At 38.9% G+C, this 23,684-nt stretch overlaps 1 protein-coding gene across 2 annotated transcripts in view; it reads left to right on the forward strand.

The window, feature by feature from the left end:
• Znf385d (zinc finger protein 385D) overlaps window positions 1-23,684 on the forward strand; it is a 1,102,298-nt gene that overhangs the window by 126,870 nt on the left and 951,744 nt on the right. Inside the window, exon 1 of one of the 2 annotated variants that reach the window (XM_045136110.1) lies at window positions 20,025-20,108. The exons of the other annotated variant lie outside the window; for it this stretch is intronic. The gene's annotated coding sequence lies outside the window, so the exon portion shown is untranslated. Of the gene's footprint in view, window positions 1-20,024; window positions 20,109-23,684 lie in introns of those variants that run through there. 2 annotated transcript variants of the gene reach the window in all.

Genomic DNA, 23,684 nt, shown 5'->3' on the forward strand with positions numbered 1-23,684 from the left:
CTCCTTATGCTATCCCAAGAACCCAATTCTGATGATGACACAGAGGATGTGTTTGAGAAATATGTTTATTAAATTGGGAAAAACAGTTCATTATCTGAAGTGTTTGGAGCAAAAAGATAATGAGACAAACAAAGTCAACAATTTCAAAAAGTCCTGAGGCTGCTACAGTTGCTGCATGTTTGAAGGGCTGATTAATTATTTAAATCCATGTTGCATTCTGGGCAGGAGGGTGGGATTTAAAGACCTAGACATTCAGCAAATATCCAATGGGGGTAGCTATTTGAGGAAATGGACATAATAATCAGTTTGGGTCATTCATGGAGATATTGAGAATAGTTAATTTTATCTGATTTACATATTTTTTTTCTCAAAATAACCCTAAAATTACATTAAGGTAGTTGATTCAGCCACATTTTTTAATGGTGAACCTAAGACTCAGAACTCTTGATTAAACCTGTATTTGCTTTAAGATATTTAGCCTCTAAATCAGTTATGTAATCATATCTTGGTTACAGGTACTGCATATTTTGTAACGGGTTTAGGTTTACACTTGTCAGCGCACATCATCTACAGTTTTACTTTTCAGTGAGAAGAGAGCACAGAGAATCAACACGTATGTCTCTAAGCCACTTGTGTATATTTTGTTCTCTTTGTCCTTGCTATTGCTAAAGTCAAGGGGAAAATATGGTATACCACGACATAATCTCCACAGATTCCTATAAATGGCGCTTTTGAGTCTTGGTCTTTTATTCTTTTCCATTCATTGTGAATTAACCCCATGTTCTACATAGATGTTCTTGAACATTTTCCTCACATTAATGCCTTTGAGTACCAGGGACTCTGGCAGAATAATGTCATCTCCCAGTAGCTGAGGTCTCGGTTCTCAAGGTGCTACATTATAATGTCAGTGAAGTGTCTGAGTGCCTACTGGTCTGTCCTGTCCCCCTGAGCAATAGGAAAAAAATAACTCAAGGATGACAATGTCTCAAACAGTTATAACATTTTTTAAAAAAGAGATACTGTTGATGATTTTTTTTAAAAAAAAAAAAAGCATTATTTAGGGATGTAGAGAAGGCTCAATGGTTAAGGTGCTTGCCTGTAAATCCTAATGAGCCAGGTTCAATGCCTCACTATCAATGTTAAACCAGATTTCTCTCTCTCTCTCTCTCTCTCTCTCTCTCTCTCTCTCTCTCTCTCTCTCTCTCCCCCTTCTCTCCATGCAAACAAATCATCAAGAAAGCATAAATATTATTTATTTGTGAGGAGAGAGAATGAAGGAATGGGTAGGCTAGGGCCTCTTGCCACTGCAAGCTCCACGTGCATGCGTAACTTTGTGCATCTGGCTTTACATGGGTACTGGGGAGTTAAACTTGAGCCACAAGCTGTACAAACAAGCTCCTTTAACATATATTAATAGACTAATTTATTCCAATAGTTCTACCACCAGACAGAGTTGTAGAGAACTGGTGAGCATCCTTGAGTGGCTGATAAGAAAAAGAGAAGGCGCATCACTGGGATGGAAGGCACCACAGAGATAAATGCACAGGGGATCTTGAGCTACTAGGTCAGAAGGCCAAGTGAAGTGGAATGGATTTCAGAACCATGGAGAAACCTACTGTGGAAGTTCAGAAGATGAACATGAGGGACGTGGTATAGGATAAAACACATCGAGACAGCAAGGCAGGCAAAGGTAAAGTTCCTCTCCTTTTCCCATATTCTCAGTGTCTTGTTAAAGTCACCCCTCCTTAGACTCAATCCCACAACGCAGAGCAGAGAGGGGAGGAGAGATAGGGATAGGACAGCTCCTCGTGGCTTTCTTAAGTAGCTCTGGACTTCTAGACTTTGGGGACAATTCTTATTGATAAAGTTTAATGCACAGGACTTGCCAGACTAATTCAGCTCCCTTTGCTCAACCCAAGGCTGTTCTGTGCATTGGGTTATTGAACTGCATCTTGAATTATGGTCCTGATATTATACTGTGTGATTTCCAGCTGAGCCTTTATGGTCTTCTAGTAACTCACATCCAAAGACCTGACATTTCCATGACTGGGCTTCGACGTTGTAGAATGTGGATCAAGCCACACTAATATAAGTACATACATGTAATATGTTGGAAGAAACACAGATAATTCTAGAAGTAATAGTTAGTTAAATTAATTTCATTCATTTCTTATATATAATGATCCAGAAATTATCCCTATTTAAATATTAGTGAAGGCTCACTTTTGATTGTGAGTTTGTAAAGATTTTCATGATACACATGTTTTAGAGAGATGCCACACTTAGTGTCCAAAGGAGAGACTCCAATCAATGCATAGAGAGATTCCACAATGAGTGTCAAAAGGTGAGACCCCCAACCAATGCATAGAGAGACTCCACACTTAGTGTCCAAAGGTGAGACCCCAACCAATGCATACAGAGATTCCACACTCAGTGTCAAAGGAGAGACCACAACCAATGCAGAGTGATTCCAAAAGTAATACCATAACTTATGGGACAGTGGAGGGGGGACATAAGAACACTTGATGGAACAATGACTCATTTGCAATATGTTCATCATTGTAGTTCTCAATAAAGATAATTTTTTTAACAGTAAGACCATAACCAAAACATATATTCAAAGTTGCATTTTAGTAAAATGAAATTTTTATTATGTGTATAAAATGAATTTTAACATCTGTATCAGATTTACTCCTTTTATTCTCATTAGAAATTTCAAAATGATTTGTAACCTATCAGGATCAGTCCTCATTTGATTTTCATTTATTTGATTAATTTCATTTATGCAATTTAGAGTATTTAATTTCCTTAGTCTGCATCAGTATAGAAAGTGTGGTAGAATGGCATCTATATCCCTTCCTCCCTAGAGCACAGCACAGGAGACAGTCTAGTTAATCATGCCCTTATATGACTAGCAGGGCGTAGGATTTGCAGGTCTCTTTTCTGCATTCATTTTCTCCACTTCATGAAGTTTCCATGTCCTTACAACCTCTCCTTAGTGTGGACTATGAGATCTTGAAAGCTGATATGCATTATGTTCAGGATGCTCCTTCAGAGACCTCAAAGAAGGTGAAAGGACTAGCATAATTCAGCTCAGATTTTTGTTTACTTTCTCCTCTTCACTGATATTTGCACTTATGTGAAACACAGTACTGTTATGGTAAGCTTGATACTGCGTGGGATCAGCACATTGATCACTTTTGTGTGTTTGCTCAAGCATCTTCTTTAAAGTGGTTTTATTTAAGAATTTCACATATAAAGTCATAAAAAATACTTTAATAAATCCCAGAAAGTGAATTCATATCATCATATCCTTTGAAATATTCTACAGACAAAATAGAAAGAATGCATACAGCATTTCTATGTACCAAAGTATAATAGCTGAAATTGAATTCCAAGGTTAACTTAATTTTTAACATGGAATGTCAAGTGTATTCGAAAGAACATGGACAAGCTCTGGTTATTCATAGGCTGATGTTTTGTGTAATCATGCAAGTCCTATAATTTCAGAAAATGATTTGTTATTTTCTATGAATAAGATACTAGGTTTCAAGGGAAAGTTGGAGTTTTGGAAATGTTTGATGTGGTGCCATGAGTTCATAGTTCCTGATTTAGTTTTTATTTATTTTTTTGTTTATTTGTATTTATTTATTTGAAAGTGATAGACAGAGAGAGAAAGAGGCAGATAGAGAGAATGGGTGCGCCAGGGCCTCCAGCCACTGCAAGTGAACTACAGACATGTGCGCCCCCTTGTGCATCTGGCTAATGAGGGTTCTGGGGAATCAAGCCTTGAACCAAGGTCCTTAGGCTTTACAGGCAAGCACTTAACCTCTAAGCCATCTTTCCAGCCCTCCTGATTTATTTTTTAAAATTTATTTATTTATTTATTTATTTATTTATTTATTTATTTATTTATATTCAAGGGGGGAGAGAGATAGGAGAGAGTGGTAGAGAGAATGGGTGCATTAAGGTCTTTTGCCACTGCAAAGAAACTAGACACATGTGTCACTTTGTGCATCTGGCTTTATGTGGGTACTAGGAATCAAATATGGGAAAGCAGACTTTATAAACAAACACCTTTAACCACTGAACCATCTCTCCAGCCCACATGCTGATCCTTTTTTGTCAAGGTCATGTTTTCGCCCAGGCTGACCTAGCATTCACTATGTAGTCTCAGGGTAGCCTCAAACTCATGGTTACCCTCCTACCTCTGCCTCCCAAGTGCTGGGATTAAAGGTGTATGTCACCATGCCTAGCCACTTCCTGATTCTTAGTAACTCTTTTAATGAACTCAGTAGGGATATTATAACTCATATTTATATTATGTACCAATACAATATAAAATATAACCAGCCATTGGTGTTTAGAATTAGTGTAACTCTGTGAACCAGTTTCTATATGAGCAATGAATGGTGGTACGAAATCATGCACAAAAGATTCTTTCAAGTACAAGACAGACCAATACAAAAAGTTCATTTATATAATTTAGTAATTCTCACAACAATTAACTTTACAAAACTAGCATATGTTGAGTTTCAAGGTAGTAACAAATCAGAATATCCATCATTACCTGCAAAGGATCTGACTCCTCCTTTCAGACTCATCCCTTGAGGATACTTACTGGCTGTTCTCCCACTTCAAGCAAAGCACAAATTGCATCAAGTTTCATACTGCGGTGAGAAGGTTTTACACATTTTTTGTAAAATAATGGCACCTTTCTTGTTTTACTTTTTCTTGAAACATGCTTCTTAATAAGACATATTCACTATTTTATCATGACAAATTTATAATTTCTGCCTTAAATTAATATTGAAATGGTTTTATTTTCAATTTTCAATGCTAACATGAAAAATAACAGACTACATAAATCAATCCTGTTTGGAACTTTCAATAATCTTTGAAAGCATAAAGGGGTCTTGAGACAATAAAGTTTGTAAAATCTCTGCAGAAATTAAAATTAATTATTAGATTCTTTAGGGGATACTATTATGAGTTCTGTTGGCCATGGTAGCCTTTCATTTTTATTATTTAAAAAGAATGAAAAAAGAAGAATGAAGAATTTGCTTGTAGAATATAAATGTTTTGCCTGATCTTACAAAGACTATATAGGAATCTCTTCCTAAACAACAAAAGGTATATATTTTTTCACAACTCAGGTTTTAACTATCCAGTTATACAAAATAGTAGATCTCAGGGCTGGAGATCAGCTCAGCAGTTAAAGAAACATGTTTGCAAAGTCTGACGGCCTAGGTTTGATTCTCCATGCATAAACTAGCACTCATAGCTGGAGTTCCTTTGTAGCAGCAGGAAGCCCAGAGAATCAATATCTCTCTCTCTCTCTCTCTCTCTCTCTCTCTCTCTCCGTCTCTCTTTCTTACTCTCTCTCATCTCTATCTCAAGTAAAACAAAACAAAAAATAATAGATTTCGTGAAGCTACTTCAGTCACATACAGTACACAATGGTAATATCCACAACTTACCCACCTTCTTCTCCCTCTCACAAACCACTGTCTTTACCTGACAGTCCATCTCCAGTCATGATATTTTCTTCTTAGCTTCATTTTGTGTTTTATTGAAGAAACCCCCATGCTGAATTCCATAATATTTAGGATAATTTACATTTATACCATCAGTGTATAAATGTCCACCCTCACCAGCATTTGTTTTTTATTTTCTTGATGGTGACCATTCTAAACTTGGATGAGATAGAAGCTCAATGTAGTTTTACTTTGACTTTTCATGTGGAATTAGGATGTTGACGACTATTTTATGTATAAAAAGGTAATATACATTTCTTTTGTGCTCGTTTTCTTTTTTGTTAGTTTGTTTGTTTTTTGTTTTTTGAGGTAGGGTCTCACTCTAGCCCAGGCTGACCTGGAATTCACTCAGTATTCTCAGGGTGGCCTTAAACTCATGGCAATCCTCCTACCTCTGCCTCCTCCTGAGTGCTGGGATTAAAGGCGTGCGCCACCACACCTGGCACTGTGCTCATTTTCTTTGCAGAGTTTCCTATAGCACAAGCTGGCCTCAAACTTGCTTCATAACCAAGGCTTGCCATGAACTCCTGATTCCCCTGAGTCAACTTTCCAAGTGCTTGGATAACAGGCGTGTGTCATCATGCCTGACTATACTTCTTTTGCCTGACTATACTTCTTTTGAAGTGTCTGGTCAGTTCATTTTTGTCATTTATTGATTAGATCAGCTTTTCTTTTGGCATTTAATTTTTTGAGTTCTGTTTTTAATTTTTTTTTTTTGAGAGAGGGAGAAAGAGGCAGAGAGAGAGAAGAGAAAAAATGCTTATGTTAGGGCCTTTTGGCCACTGCAAACGACCTCCAGAAGTGTGGACCCCCTTGTTCATGTGTGCGACATTGCATGCTTGCCTCACTTTTGTATCTGGCTAAATGTGGGACCTGGAAGTTTGAACAAATATTCTTAGGCCTCACAGGGAAGTGCCTTAACCACTAAGTCATCTCTCCAGCACATGAAAATTTTTATTTATTTGTGAGCAAAGAGTGAGAGAGGAGAAGGAAGAATAAAGAGAGAGAAAATATATGAGGGCATGGCAGATTGCAAGGACTTCTCGTCATTACCAACATACTCTGGACACATGACTCATTACATTCATCTGGAGTTATATGGGTACTGGGGAATCCAAACCAGGCCAACAGGCTTTGTAAACAAGTGCCTTTAGCTACTTAGCCATCTCTTCAGCCCATTTTTGTGTGTGTGTGTGTGTTCTTTACATATTTTGGGTATTAATCCACTCTCACACCAATTGTTGGAAAATATTTTCTTCCATACTGAAGGCAGACTGCTCACTCTGTGCTCTCCTTTATTATACAGAAAGTTCTTTTTAAATCTGATTTAGTATTTATTTGCAAGCACAGAGAATGACAAAGACAGACAGACAGACACACATACACACAGAGAATGGGTGCATCAGGGCCTCTTTTCACTGAAAATGAACTCCATATGCATGTAATAATACCTTGTGGGTCTGGATTTATGTACTAGGGAACCAAATCCAGGCCATTAGGTTTTGCAAGAAGGTATCTGTAATCAACATGCCATCACTTCAGCCCACACAGAGGATTCTTAACCTGATATGATCCTATTCATCATTTCTTGATGTCATTTCTTAACTCTTAGAATTTGATCTGGAATATTATTGCTGATACCTGTAACTTGGAATGTTTAAACTATGATTTCCTCTAGAAGTAAACTTTCAGGTCTTGCATTAAGATGTTTGATTCATCTTGATTTGATTTTTTTTATTAGTTATGTACAGTGTACACAGTCATGTTGGCACCACCGTTAGCCTCCTCCCCCCTCGGCAGGGACCTTCCTCATTGGGGAATATGGGTTGTGCACTGTGGTGTTAGCCATCAGTTAGAGGTAAGAGGCAGTGTCTCTGTGCATAATGACCCAGTTTGTGGCTCTAACATTCTTTCCACCCCCTCATGCAAATTTCCCTGAGCCATGTTGGATTCATGTTAGGTCTGTTTCAATGATGAGGTCTTGAGAACCTCTGTGTCTCTGGATATCTGCTTTGCTAGGAGTTGAGTATTCTCTGTGGCTGGAGTCTGGAAGAGAGTCGGTCTCCAGACAGCTAGCTCATCTAGTGCCAGAAGGTACTACATAAATGACTTGGGGGAAAGTGACCAACATCTGTCCAAATAGCTCGTGGTCTAAGCTACTCACAGCAAACAACCTGACATGATGCTCACATAAGTGCAGTAGTGGCACACAGCTATGGTGGGAAACCAACTGCTCTTGGTTTGGCTAATTCATCTGCTCAGTGAAAAAGAACCCATATTGGAGCTGGGAATCAAGTCAGAACCATATCCAAAAATGAGCCCACTCTCAATTATCAAACTCCCAACAATCGTGGGCTACAAGAGAGCCTACACTATTAAGTTCTCTCTAAAAAAACAAAGGTTGTCCCATTTATCTGGCACTAACTTCACTCTCCGCTGAAGAATTTGCTTCTCTTTTTAAGATGGATGCAGATTCTAAGGAGCCCATCATACCTCATAAGGGCCCAGCTGAAACTAAGAGCAATTGGGGAAATGATCGAGAGTGCTGCTCCTTGGTGAACCTGGTGCCAGAACAAGAGCAAAGGAGACAGACACAGAGGACACTCAACTCCTATTGAACAAGTTGTCGAGTTGATTTTTTAAAATTATTTTTATTTATTTATTTGACAAAGAAAGAGGGAGAGTGAGAGAGAATGGGCACACCAGGGCCTCCAGCCACTGAATGAAAGAACTCCAGATGCGTGTGCCCCCTTGTACATCTGGCTAATGTGGGTCCTGGGGAATCGGACCTCGCTCCTTCGGCTTTGCAGGCAATAGCCTTAACCACTAAACCATTCCTCCAGCCCCCAGAGTTGATTTTTTTGAGTGATAACATTTTAGTTTCACTTCCCTACATGTGGATATTCATTATTTCCAGCACTACCTATTTTAAAAAGCTGTGTTGGGGGGCTGGTGCTGTAGAGATGGATTAGTAGTTACAGCACTTGCCTGAATAGGCTGATGATGCGGGTTCAATTCCATAGTATCCACATAAGGACAGATGCACAAAGAGGCACAAGCATCTGGTTTTCATTTGCCATGGCTGCAGGCCCTAGTACACCCATCATTCCCTCTGTCTCTTCTCTCCTTCTCCTTCTCTGCTCAGAAATAAATAACTATTTTTAAACAAAGCTGTGTTGGGTTCTAGGGAGATAGTTCAGTAGATAAGTGCTTGCCAAACAAGCATGAGTATGTGAGTCTCCATTCTCAAAACCCACATACAGAGGGATGTTGTAGGTCTGGAGAGATGGCTTAGTACCCATTTAAATCAGTTGCACAAGGTGACACATGTGTCTGGCATTTGTTTGCAGTGTTTAGAGGCCCTGCTGCACCCATTCTCTCTTTCTCTCTCACTCTCGTAAATAACTACATAAAATGATGGATGCAGTAGCATGCATCTATTTGCATTGCACCTGTGGCAAGTAGGGAGTTGGAGACAGGAAAGCTATCCTGGTGAACAGAGTGGTGAACAGCGACCCTCCCCTCAAACACCATGCACATGAACATACACTGCTCCCCCCCAAAAAAATATAGTTGTCTTATTTTTTAAACATATGCTTATGAATCCTTTGTCAAGCATGTGATAGTAGTACCTGTGTGGGTTTATCTGTGAGTTCCATTGTTTGACGTGGTCTGTTATTGTACCAGTACTATGCACTTTTTGCTGCTGTGACTGCATAGTGTAGTTGTGTATCAAGGACTGTGATGCCTCCAGCATCGTTCATTCTGCTTTGGATGGCTTTGGTTACTTGAGGTCTTTATGGATCCATAGGAATTTTTGCTTGTCTTGTTTCCAAGATAGGGTCTCATGTGAGTAGGCTGATCTCAAACTGGTTGTGGTAGTTTGATTCAGGTATCCTTCATAAACTTAGATGTTTATGTAAACTTCTGAATGGTAGGTTCCCAGCTGATGGAGATTTGGGAATTAATGCCTCCTGGAGGCAGTGTATTGTGTTTGGCAGACTTGAGTACTATAGCCAGTTTCCCTTTGCCTAGTGTTTGACACACTCTCCAGTTGCTGTTGTCCACCTGATGTTGTCTAGGAGGTGATGTTCACCCTCTGCTCAAAGTAGGAGACCAAGGCAGGAGAATCACCATGAGTTCAAGGCCACTCTGAGACTACAGAGTGAATTCCAGGTCAGCCTGACTAGAGTGAGACTACCTCCAAAACCCAAAAATGAATAAATAAATTAATAAATAAAACTCCCTCCTAGAGCTGTCATGGTTAAATCCCATATGATCTAATATGTTACATTTCTGTTTTCCTTTGTTTCTAAGAATGCTTTAATTTCAGCCCTGATTTTTTTAAATTGGTAACAAATCATGCCACGTATATTGTTCAGTCATTCTATTGTGGTATAATTTCTAAAGTTTCTCTTGCTATTGATTTCATTCCATTATGATCTGATAAGATGCCAGAAATCATTTCAGTTTTATCCATTTATTAAGACTTGCTTTATAGCCCAAAATGTGATCTATTTTGGAACAAGTTCCAAGCTGCTGTAATCAACTTGTGTTCTGAAATTGTTGAATGGAACATTCTGTAGCCATTTATTAGTTCATTTGATCAGTAGTTTAGTTTAACTGTGAAGTTTCTTTGTTGATAGTTTGTTTAAATGACCTATGTATTGGTGAAAGCATGGCACTGAAGTTACCAACTATTACTGTACCAGGACCTATATGTCCCTTTATTTCCAATGAAGTTTCTTTAATGAAATTTGGATGCACTAGTGTTTAGTTATATATTTATAATTATTATATTTTCTACTTATATACCATTATGAAGTGAACTTCTTTGCTTCTTCTAATTTTAACTTAGAATTTGCTTTGTCAAATAAGAACAGAGCTACTATTGGTTGGAAAGACAGCTCACCTATTAAGGAATTTGCCTGCAAAGCCTAAAGACCCAAGTTCAATTGTCCAGTATCCACAAAAGCCAGATGTACAAGGTGGCACATTCATCTGGAGTTCATTTGCAGTGGTAGAGGCCCCAGGATACTCTCTTGCGCTCTCTCTCCCCCTCTTTCTCAATCAAATAAATAAATAAGTATAGTATTTTAAAAAGAATCAAGCTACTTCTGATGACTTCCAGATTCATTTTGCTTAGAAGATCATATTTACTCACAGCACTGAGAATATAGAGCAATAATATTGCTAGAAGTTTGTTTCGTTGTGAATTGCAGCCTAGCTAGAGCTACATAGTGAGATCCTGCTTCAAACAAACCAACTGGATATGAAGTGTCCCTGATGGGCTCAAGTGTTTGGATACTTAGTTTCCTGGTGAATGTGCTGTTTTGGAAGATTGTGGAAGATTTAGCCCATGGAATCTCACTGGAGCCATTTGGTTACTGTAGGAGCGACCTGAGGTTTTATAGCCTGCCCCTTTTCTCTGTCTACTCTGTGCTTCCCATTCCAAGGAGTGATTGGACCCCAGCTACTTATCTCTGTAAGTCTGGATTCACCTGCTACCACTTCTTCCACTCAATTGCAGACCATATTCCCTCAAATTTTAAGTTTGATTTTTGTCAGGTTTTTGGTCACAGCAACAAATAATAGCTAATACACAAACAGAACTAAATATCATTTTCTAATCTTTAAGTCTGTGAATATTTCTGATGATGAGTTGTATTTATTACAGGAGGATGACAGCTGTGTCTTTTGAATCTAAAATTGTTTAATTACAGAATTAAAGCCATTTGTAATTAATTTTATTACAATTACTTCTTATAATTGAAAGCATATACCAATTCCTATCATATTGTATTCTTCCAATGCATGATTCTTCCCTAGTTCCTTGCTTAGTTAGTCTCCTATTGGGATTTATTCCTTCCTGTAATCTTCTATATGTGGGATTCTTTTATCCTCTACAACACAGGAGTTGTGTTCATGCATTCCTTTCATTATTGCATGTTGAAAGCTCTTTATTTCTGATGCAATTCAGAAAGAACTGTGTTGGATCTAGTAACATAGATTGGTATTTATTTTATTTCATTGTTTAATAAAATACATCATTCTATGATTTTACAGCTGTCACAGTTTCTTCTGAGAAATAGACTGTTATTCTGATAGGTTTCCATTTGTAAGTCAGTTGGCATTCCTCTTTTGTAGCCTTCAGGATTCTCCCCCCCCCCCCCCGTATTATGGGTATTGTTAATGTGTTGTTATTTTGCTTTCCAAATGCCTCTTTTACCTGGATGTCTGTATCTTTCCCAAGATTTTGGGGAATTTTCTGCTATTATTTCCCTAAATAGCTTCTATTTGCCTTTCTTTAGTCTGTGTCTTAGCAACATTTCCAATACTAGAAATAGCTAAGTTTGGTTTTATAAGTCACATCCCACATTTCTTCATGTTCTATTCCAAATTTCATTTTCTTTATTAGTGCCTGAATGCTCTAATTCATGAACTTTTACTTCTGAAGTTCTGTTTTCTAATTGACATAATCTATTGATATGATTTCTTCTTGGGGTTTTTGAATTTCTGAGTATTTGAGTTTCTTGAAAATTTTATGTTCAAGACTGCAGTTGTATTTTTTTTCAAAACTTGATCACTTTATTGAACTTCTCATTTATATCCCATACTGTCTTCTTCAATTTGCTAAGCTATATTTTCGATTGTTTTTTAATTTGTTCTGCCAGGCATGGTGGCACATGTCTTTAATTCCAGAACTCAGGAGGCAGAGGAAGAAGGATTGCTGAGAGTTTGAGGTCACTCTGAGACTACATAGTGAATTCCAGGTCAGCCTGAGCTAGAGACCTTACCTTGAAACAAACAAACAAACAAAAAAGTACTTCCTTTGAAAATTTTATCTATTACTTCTTATACTTTAATATGTTACAGGTCAGTTATACACAAATTATGACATTTGCAGGATTCACATTGCCTTGTTTTTTTTGATAGTTATTATATGCCTATGCTGAGGCTAATTCATCTGTAATGATGGCTATCTTGCTTGATTACATGGTGTGGTAATTTGAATGCATGACCCCTCCATAGACTCAGGTATTTTACTCAAGCTTATAACTTGTATTTCCAGCTGCTGGCTGGAAGAGGTGTGACTGGGGGTGGATCTCTGGGTCCAGCCCAAGGTGGCTGGGGAGGAGCTGATTTCTAGCCTGAAGTTATGCTGAGCATTCTGAGCTCTGCCTGGGTGCCTGTTGCTTACTGCTGGTTCTGTGCTTGCTTGTGGTGCTGGCTGGTGTGGGTTTCTCCCTCTGCTTGGATCTGTGAAAGGGGGGCCAGCCTCTTCCATCATTATGGAACTTCCTCTGGAACTGTAAGCTGCAATAAACCCTTTCTCCTATAAGCTGCCTGGGGTTTGGATGCTCATCCCAGCCACATAGCACTCACTACAACACATGGGAATCAGACTTGATTCATAAAGTGGTGTAAAGGTGTTCCATATATTTCCAATTGGATATTGTGATATGGTTTCCTTCTTACTTGGTGGTTAGTGCATTTTGACAGTTTTTGTGATATCAGGGGCTCACAAGAGTGGATACATCTCATAGATCTGTAGACAGTGGAGTATATGGGACACACCATCTGTGATGATGCCTTCAGCCTTGTCTATCATGCATTGTTGACAGAGATATGTGAGTGGCCTGTGCTGTGATATTTCATATGTATGGTGTCAGCCATGGAAGGGTTTGTAGAGCTTCCTTTGAGCTGGGCTTGATGTGTTTCTCAGCTTCATAGCAACCACACAATGTACTGGAAGTTCCATGTGGAAAGACGAAAACAAGTAAAAGCAAAACTACAAAAAGCAATGAACCAGATAAAGAAAGATATCAGAGATTAAGTATCAGCTGTGATGTCCATGACCCTGATGACAATAGGAAGGACATAAACACAGTAAACAGAAACTTAAAAGATGAAGAAAAGCGGCTGGAGACATGGCTTAGCTGTTTAGGCACTTGCCTGCAGAGCCTAACAGGAGTTTGATTCCCAAGTACCCACATAAAGCCAGATGCACAAAGTGGCACATATGTCTAGAGCTTGTTTATGGGAGCTGAAGACCTGGTAGGCCCATTTTCTCTCCCCCTCACTCTCTTCTGGCAAATAAAAATATTTTTTAAATGAAGAAAATGAAAGAAAAATAATGAAAAGAAAAGAAAATGAAGAAAGGAACTCAAATGGAAAGAGCTGAAATTTGGAATTGAACATTATAATTGTAAGAAAAAAAAACAAAAGAGAAGGACTCAGTGATTAGGAGTGAAAGAGGACATCAGTAAATACATTGAAAATAAGGAGAAGACATATAACTTTTTTAAGAATAAAAAAGAATATCTTTAAAAAGAAAAATAATGTATTCAATGCAGGCAAGAGTGGATAGTTACTACCTCTGCCAATTTCCTTTTCTTTCTGTTTTCTCAGGCTGTGTGCATTTTTGGAAGAGCAAAGGTGTGTGTGTGTGTGTGTGTGTGTGTGTGGTGTTGTTTGTCATTAGTCAATAGTTTTGTTTGTGGCTGTACTTGGTTGGAATAACTTTTTTCCTTGCTGGATAGTACAGAGTAAGATGGAACCAAATTTCTCTCATTTGGAGTTTCTCTGGACAGATTACCTCAATTTACCTCTAGGCCCAGCTGGCACTAAGATCTGTGGCACTTTTATATCTGAGCAGCCCCAGCCTAGCCCACATGTGGGGCAAGAAAAAAAGAATGGAGTGGTTGCGGAAGGTGTAGAGGTCTCCCACTGGTCCTCAGTCCACACCCATTCACAAGTGACTGCTGAGTCTCCTGATACTATTTAGATGGAACTCCAGCGCCAGTTAAAGAGAGGTGAGCTCTGTGTACTGAATCCAACTGCACAGATTTTCAAGTGGGTCCGAGTCAGAAAATTCTTCCCAGGCCACACTGGGCCATAAGTTAGGTGCTAGTACAGCTGGTATTCACCTCTTTGTGAGCTCCCAAGAAAAGGAAAACTCAGACACTCATTTACCAAAGCAACAGGTTTGGATACAGCCTGCTCAAGGAAAGGAGAAAACAGAGTGATTGCTAGAAAGTTTGGAGAAGATGAAATAGGATGTGAAATGCCTTAAGGAAGGAGTATGTTTGGCTCATCACACTACCCAAGATTAATGGCAGAAAATGGCACATAGATATCACTGTTTAGTATATTCATAGGATAAATGAATGCAGAGGAATATATATAGTCTTAAAAAAACAGTGAGCTATTTTTCAAGTGATTGTTACTGCTACAATGCAAACATTGGCAATAGCAAATGCTTTCTTGACAGATGTTATAGTTTATTTGTACACAGAAAGAAATTAAAATGCCACCTCATTACTTATACTGTTGTAGGGTCCAAGATTCAAGAAAATACAGGAAACTATTCTCAAATTTGGAAAGAATTCTATATAGTATGACAGTGTACATAGGAATGCAGAGGAAAAATGATAGTTTTCATTGGATAAAAATCTATCTATGCCCATGGTGTGGTAGTTTCAGCACATATCCCCCACAGATGCAGGTGTTTGATTAACGTTTTCAACTTGGATCTCTAGCACTCTTGCTGAAGGAGGTGTCAATGGGGGCAGATCCTAAGGTCCAGCCCAAAGATGTGTTTGAGGACAGATCTGGTTTCCAGCCAAAAGGTATACAGAGAGGTTTGAGCTCTGCCTGGGTCCCTGCTGCTTGCTGCCCTTTGTGCTTACTGCTTTTGGCTTTTGCTGGCTGTTTTATTGTTTCTCTCTGCTGGGATGTATGGAAGCTGCTTCTTCCACCATGATGGAACTTCCCCTGGATCTGTGAGCCTGAGATAAATCCCTTCCTCCCATAAACTGTGTCTGGTATTGATGTTCATCCCAGAAACGTGGAGCTGTCTAAAACATATGGTAATAGTTGTTATGATTTGAATGAGAAATATCTCCCACAGTCTCATGTGTATGCTTGGTCTCCAGCTAGTGGTTTTATTTTATGAGATTATGAAAGCTGTGTGAGGTGAAACCTAATTGAAATATGTCTAGAATTAAAATAATGTAACAATATGTCAATGCATGTATATGACCATTAAATAATGGGAAGGAAATGTGTAAGTTAATAATGCTATCTCTTATCTTCCCTTTTAATGACATTTTTAGCTTATTATAAAATAAATGTCAGCATTAATTTGCTTCAAGTTAGTGGTGATTGCAAATATTCTTTTCCTTTTTGCTTCCTGGCATTTTATGAAGTTTAGTTAGTAAATGAAATATACTTGTGTATCTAAGGAAAATACACATTGCATAATAAAATGTATAAAAAAGGAAAAGTAAATAATATTAATATGAACACCCACAAGATACTTGGTAGGTTAAAATGTGCAAATTAAATACTTCTGATAGTGAAAGTGAAATTGTTTTTCAGAAGGACTGGGTCACTGGAGAGCAAGTATGTATGTATTTTTGCATCCCTGGGAAATAAAATTAAATGTGTGCATCCATATTTGCCAGTTGAGTAAACAAATTGCGTATTACGTCTGTAATTTGCATAATGATGATTACTGGTGAGACTCACAACTTTGAAATATTTATTGCTCATTTTCAGTTCTTTAATGAATCATTTGTGTATTTGTCTTACTCCATTTCCACAAAAGAATTGCTTTTGTTGTTTCTTTTTATGGTCTCTCTTTTTTTAAACTGATCATAAGGGAATTATCTACAGTAAATTCATTAATGTTTTGTAATTTATACACATTATAAATATTTTCCTGGTTGGCTATGTGCTGTTTAATGTGTTGATGGTTTTTTTTTTTTTAATTTAATTTATTAGTTTTCTTTTCAGTAAATACAGGCAGTTTGGTACCATTATTAAGGCTCATCTGTGATCTGCCCCCTCCCATTAGACCCTTCTTATTATTGAAAATGGGTCGTGCATTGTGGAGTTAGCCCCCAGTTATTAGTATGATAAATGTCTCTGAAAATCATGACCCAACATGTAACTCTGACATTCTTTCCGCCCCCTCTTCCGCAAGATTTCCCTGAGCCATGTTGGGTTCATTTTTGGTCTGCTTCAGTGCTGAGGTGTTGGGGGCCTCTGAGGCTCTGGCTCTCTGATTTGGTAGGAGTTGATTTTTCTCTGCATTGATCTCCTTCCCCTTTGTGCTGGTATCCAGTTCACAGGAAAACATCACCCTTGCTTATTTCGCCAGTTGTCCTTAGTTTCAGTTGGGCCCCTTCTGAGGTATGTTGGGGCAGCTCTCTTCTTAGGATCTGCATCTATCTGGAAAAGAGAAGCAGATTCTCCAACGGAGAGTAAGTTAGCACCCAGAAAATTGAGATAACACTTACTTTTTTGATAGACAGTTTGATAGGTGTAGGCCCTCTTATACCCCGTGATTGATGGTAGCTTGATATTGTAGAGTGGGCTTGTGTTTGGGTATGGTTCTGACTTGTTTCCCAGCTCCAGCTAAGGGTCTAGTACCACTGAGTGGATCAGTTAGCCAAATCAAGAGCAATTGATTCCTCACCATGGCTGTGTACCACTATTGCACTTGTGTGGGTATCACATCCAGTTAATTGTTGCTACTTAGGTTAAACAATGTGTTGCTTGGACAGATCTTGGTCACTTACCCCAGTCGCCTATGTAGCGCCTTCTGGCACTAGACACGCTGACTGTCTGGGGACTGACTCTCTCCTGGCTTCCAGCCATGTCATTCCATTTTACGTGCCAGCTGCGTATGGAGTCTTCAGCAATAGGGTCTTACCACTGGCCTTTGGTGGGTCATCAATTACTCTGACAGAAGTCTGTCATTGTTTTGGGAAACCTTGTAGGTTTCTCTGATCAAAAGCTCATTGTGGATTGTAGGCCCAAGCTGGAAGTGGGGGTTACAGGTCAGTGTCCACTAAGAAATTGAGGAAAAAGATAACTAATATACAAGAGTTAGAGAGGAGAGAGATAGAGGAGAGAGGGGGAGAGGGAGGGAAGGAAGATGTAGGAGATTTAGGTCAGTCTTGATCCTACCCTCTCCAGTGTCTTGTGGTTCAGGTGTTTCCTGTAAGGGACTAGTGAAGGTTCAGTCATTTGGTCTGTCTTTTAGGAAGTAGAATTTTATGGTACCATTGCCGTTTGGGTCCGGATTACTATTTTCCACCCTTTGATTCCCTCCCCGCCCACCCATCCATCTTATTGTCTAGTCCATGAGGTGCTTGCTGGGTATGTAAGGCATCTTGGGCAAATTCAGGTTAGGTGTTGCAGATGAGTGAGACTATGTGTCGATTTTTTTTCTGTGATTGGGTAAGTTCGCTGAGAATGATCTGTTCCAGGTTCAACCATTTTTCCTTAAATTTCTTTATGTCGTTTTTTCTTACTGCTGTATAGAATTCCATTGTGTAGATATACCACATCTTTGTTACCCATTCTTCTAATGATGGACATCTGGGTTGATTCCAGCTTTTAGCTATTACGAATTGAGCTGCTACAAACATGGTTGAGCAAATCTCTCTGGCTTTTGGTTTGAAGGTTTTAGGGTACATGCCCAGTAATGGTATAACTGGGTCTGTTGGTATTTCTATAGTCAGCTCTTTCAGGAGTCTCCATATTGCTTTCCAAAGTGGTTGTACCATCCTGCATTCCCACCAACAGTGAATGAGTGTGTTGATGGTTTTTACTTAACATTAACAAAAAAGATACATTAATGTTATTGTTCCTAGATTTGCCATCCTTTCTTGGTCTTTAATTTATTTTTTAAAAATATTTTTATTTTTTTTGAAAGACAGGAGGTGTGTGTGTGTGTGTGTGTGTGTGTGTGTGTGTGTGCAAGTATAGGTGTACCAGGACCTCTGGCCACTACAAATAAATTTCAGATGCATGTGCTGCTTGCACATCTGGGTTTACATGCATACTGGGGAACTGAACACTTGCCAGCATGTGCCTTTAACCACTGAGACATCTCACCAGCCTCAGTGATCATGTTTTTTGACATGTTTCCTTTGGCCATATTTTCATAGTTGTTGTCAAATTCTTCTTTCAGTTTAAACTCTGGGCTACTGACAGTAATCCCAAAATAATCCCATTTGGCATTTTAAATTAAGTTAAACAAAATCTCTGAAGCATTTTATGAGAGAATTGGAATCTTAGCATTGATGAATCCTTTTACCTATGAGAATGTGTTAGTATAATGGAAATTCTTATTTTTTACCATCAGCATTATTAAAGGAAAACTATAAACATTGGATTACTGAAAATATACCTAGGTAGAAGGTACTTTTATAAGTTATAAGTTCCAGGATGTTAAACGGAATTGTAATTCAAAACCGGTGAATTAGTGAGTTTACCAGGTTATTTTTCCTTAAGTTCTTCCATGTTTCTAGGTTTTTGGTTTTTGTAAATTGATTAATTTTTCTTTTGAGCAAGGGTCTCATGTGTACCAGGCTGTCTTCAAACTCACTATGTCACTTTGAACTTCTGATCTTCCCACCTTCACTGTTGGGTATTGGGATTTCAGATGTGCACTACTGTGCCCCAATCTAATTCTTTTCTTGACGATAGCTGTCATATAGTTCCAATGACAATTCATTCTGTAGTTTAACATTGGATTCTTTATTCTTTGTGTGCTCCACTCAACACCGTATTCAGCCAAAAAAAATATATAATATTTAATTTATTTATTTTCAAGTAGAGAGAAGAGAGACAAACAAAGGGAGTGGGCACACCAGGCACTCCAGCCACTGCAAATTTACTCCACATGCATACACTACTTTGTGTATCTGGTTTTACATGGGTACTGGGGAATTGAACCTGGTATTTAGGCTTTCTAGGAAAGTGCCTTCAACTCTGAGCCAGACAAATGCAGAGTTCCAGTGGCTCTCTCCACATATTTGGGATGGAATGAAAATCTGCCCCCAAACACACCTTAGGGCTGGTCTCTAAGATACGCCCCCAGGGACATGTCCCCCTGTAGCAGGAATCTGTCTGCTAGGGGATGAAAGTTGTAAACTCAATTTTAACAAAACATCTGAGCCTGGTGTGGTGGTGCACATCTTTAATCCCAGCTGTTGGGAGGCAGAAGTAGAAGAATTGCTATGAGTTCAAGGTGAGTCTGGGACTATAGAGTGAGTTACAAGTCATCCTGGGCTAGAGACCCTACTTTGAAAAAAAAAATCTGAATCCAAGGGGCCATACATTTACATGATCATGTTGAAATTAGCGTATCTCCCCACATTTTAATGTTCACATCCCCACACACTTCAGTTCAGGTTATCACCGTGTCTGACATCACTTTTCTGAGGATAGATTTTACTGTGTCCTGCTTGGATGCAATACAATCATTGGCATTTTCTGATTTTTTAAGTTAAAAACTAATAATAATAAACCCATTCACCTGGAATGAGAGTTATTTTTCTCACAGTATTGGCCTCTTGATTCTTCATTTCCATCTTCTCAACTAAAAACGTTCCTGTGCTTCAACCACACAGTTGTCATGCTAACTCCACATGCCTCCTGGATTAGTGCCTGTGTGCCTGCTGTAGTCAGCTTCTACGTTGCTGGGATGAACATCCAAACCAGAAACGTTTGTGAGAGGAAGAGGATTTATACCATGCTTACAGATCCCAGGTAAATTCCATAGTTGTGGAGGAATCTGGCCCGTTTCACAGATCCAAGCAGACTGACAAGCATCCAGTATGACAAACAAGCAACACCAGAGCTCCCAAAGCTCTCTGCATATCTTTGAGCTGGAATTCAGCTCTGCCCCCAAATATACCTTAAGGTTGGAACCCAGGATCCATTCTGATGACAGCTCTAGCCAGTTACAAGCTTTAATAAAACACCTGAGTGTGTGGGAAACATACATTCAAGCTACTACAGTGCCCATCTTCATTTCATCTCTAATGTACATGCAGCATCCTTCAGTAGTCAATGCCTGCCTTGGACCCTTTGTTTCTGCATCTTTCCTCAGATAGTGCTCAATGGGGTGATGTGCACTGTGGACTCAGCATAGCACTCACTGATCACTGCACAAATAACGATGTCCTTTCATATTGGTAGTTTCCCCTTGCCTAATGACCACAGTCTGGAGGGAGATGAACATGCTCCTTAAGCATCTTTCCCAGAGGGTACTTCACCGCCATGACTAGGAACTCTGTTTTTTGAATTAAATTTATTAAATAATATTGAACTTGGGGGGAAATTGGTATTTTGGTATAAAATCTGGTGACTAGTGTTCCATCTCCCAATTTCTCTTCAAAAAATGTCCAAAACCACGGCTGGAGAGATGGATCAGTATTTAAGGTGTTACCTGCAAAACCTAATGACCTAGGTTTGGTTCCCCAGTGCCCATGTCAAGCCAGATGCACAGTGGTTCATGCATCTGGGGTTCACTTGAAGTAGCTGAGGTCTTGGTGTGCCCATGCTCGACTCTCTTTATTTCTTTCTCTTTCCTATAGTGCCCCCCCTCTCTGCTTGAAAATAAATAAATAAAAATAAATGGGCAAGATATATGTGCAGAAACATGAAAGCCAGGTCTCCTTTTGCACAGTTGTAATCCCAGTGCTCAAGAGTCTCAGACAGAAGGGTCACAAGTTCAAGATCAGCTTGAGCTACATAGTGAGATTTTATTTATAAAACAATCACTTTAAAAATAACTTTAGAAAGAAAGGAAGGAAGGAAGGAAGGAAGGAAGGAAGGAAGGAAGGAAGGAAGGAAGGAAGGAAGGAAGGAAAGCAGAAAGAAGAAAGACGTTAGAAAGAAAGGAGGGAAGGAAGGAAGGCAAACATTGAATGTGCAATTAGCTTTCACATCTATTTTGTGAAATCCAGAGAATCCTTCATCATAGTAGCAGGTATTTCAATTATTTTTGTCTGCTCTGGGCCACATTGAAAAAAGAAGAATGATCTTGGTTCCCTCATCAAAGATATTCAGTCTACAACTTATAGGTTGCAAAAACATATATATGTTTATTTTGCATGGCTTGTAATGTGGCATGGTCATCTACAAAGTTCATACTCCAGAGTTGTGCTATTGAGTGTAAAAAATTTACACACACACATACCTACACACACTCACACACATACATACCCTATAATGCTTTAGCATAGCTCTGGACATTGCCATCACTCACTTCACCCTATATGCAAGTCTAAAACTACCACTCTTCCACCATGGCAGGTCCAGGACAGCCCTCTACAACAAAGACTATCTCCTCGCCGGGCGTGGTGGCACATGCCTTTAATCCCAACACTTGGGAGGCAGAGGTAGGAGGATCGCTGTGAGTTCAAGGCCACCCTGAGACTACATAGTGAATTCCAGGTCAGCCTGGGCTAGAGTGAGACCCTACCTCAAAAAACAAAAAACAAAACAAACAAACAAAAAAAAAGACTATCTCCTCCACATGTCCAGTGTTTTGGGAAACTTTGTCTAATGTGAAGAAGAGGTAACTCTGAAATTACAGAGATTCACTCAGATTTCCAAGTAGAGCAATGAATGGGTCAGAACATGAGCTCCTTGACTTTCATTTTTGTTGTGTTTTGTTTTGGGGGAGATAACAATGGGCATTGGGATGGTGACATGCTTATTTCTCTTTCATAACTTAAAGTACATTGCATGGTTTAGTGAAGAAAGATGACAATGGATGCCTATGTAAAGATGATAGTTGAATACCCTTGCAGCAAAATACCTCTTTTCACTTATCTCCTTTAAAATATGAGGTTGTCAGGGCATATTCAATGTGGTTGCAGTAGTCATAGAAAATGTATATCAACTAAATCTTTTATATTTGGTAGAAAATTGGGGGCAGTATTCCAATGCACCTCAAATGGGCCAATTAAAAGAAAAGCCATTTCAATCCAAATGAATGGCATTAATATTTTCACCAGTGGAAAAAAAAAGGGGGGGTTATTGGACTGGAGAGATGGCTTAGTGGTTAAGTGCTTGCCTGTGAAGACTAAGGACCCCAGTTTGAGGCTCAATTCCCCAGAACCCACGTTAGCCAGATGTACAAGGGTACGCACACGTCTGGAGTTTGTTTGCAGTGGCTGGAAGCCCTGGCGTGCCCATTCTCCCTCTCTCTCTCTCTCTCTCTCTCTCTCTCTCTCTCTCTCTCTGCCTCTTTCTCTGTCACTTTCAAACAAATAAATAAACATAAAACAAAAAAATTAGAAAAACAAACAAACAAACAAAAACTTAGAAAGAAATTGTGATACATTTCACATATTTATCATATTTTATATAATAAAACATGGCACTCTGTTTTTTATAAAATATGGAAAATAGTATCTTTTTAAATTTACTGCACCTTTGACTTGTGTGCCAAACATGGATTTGAGAATGAGGAATTCCAAACCCCTTGAAATGGCTTCCACTTAGATGTGGTCTACGGACATGGAATTTTATTTTATTTTGCCAGAAGTGGGTTTTCATTGTACATAGTTGCCTTGGATAACTTGACAAGTTTCTTCTGATAAAAGGTGTGGTTGTGTACAGTTGTTGGAATGGTGTTATCAATATGCTTGCTGCCTGCATGATGGAGTGGCTTTTCTGAGAAAGAAGAAGCTGACACGGCATGTCAGCTCAGCTCCTGTTTCAGGCAGACTCTTGTGAACCCAAGTTTAAATAGAGCAGATGCAATTGTAGACTCCCAACACTTAGAAACTGGAGTTCAGTATAACCCAGATAATGCATTCTTGTGCATTTTCTAGGGGATTGACAGGGTTTGTCATAGTCATTGCTGTGCCTGCTCTTCAGTTACCCATGGAGTTCTCTGATTTATCAACTTCTACCCTTGATAATTTCTAGCATGACAATTTGGCTTTCCTGACTTCATCCTTACCTGAACTGTGACATGTAGAGGTATACAAAATGTGTTGCACTACTTGTATATATTAATAAAATAAATTGTATAGTATTATATTTATTATATTATATCCCAATCAAAGTTAGGATAGGAGAATGCTCTGAAGACTAGAAAATGCCAACACACTGCTTCACAGATTATTAAATATAGCATCAAGACTGTAGCCTTATTTTGAGTTTCTGATAAGCTGTACAATGAAAGGATCTCACCTGACCCATTCAGTACTATCTCAAGACACAATACTATATGCTTTACTGTGACAGTGGCTAATATGAATGGAAGGCATTTTGACTTTGTGTTGCAATGTATCAAACCATTCCAAAACTTAATGGGAGGGGACT

This window comes from Jaculus jaculus, chromosome 16 (genome assembly GCF_020740685.1).
Source record: "Jaculus jaculus isolate mJacJac1 chromosome 16, mJacJac1.mat.Y.cur, whole genome shotgun sequence".
Taxonomy (NCBI): domain Eukaryota; kingdom Metazoa; phylum Chordata; class Mammalia; order Rodentia; family Dipodidae; genus Jaculus; species Jaculus jaculus.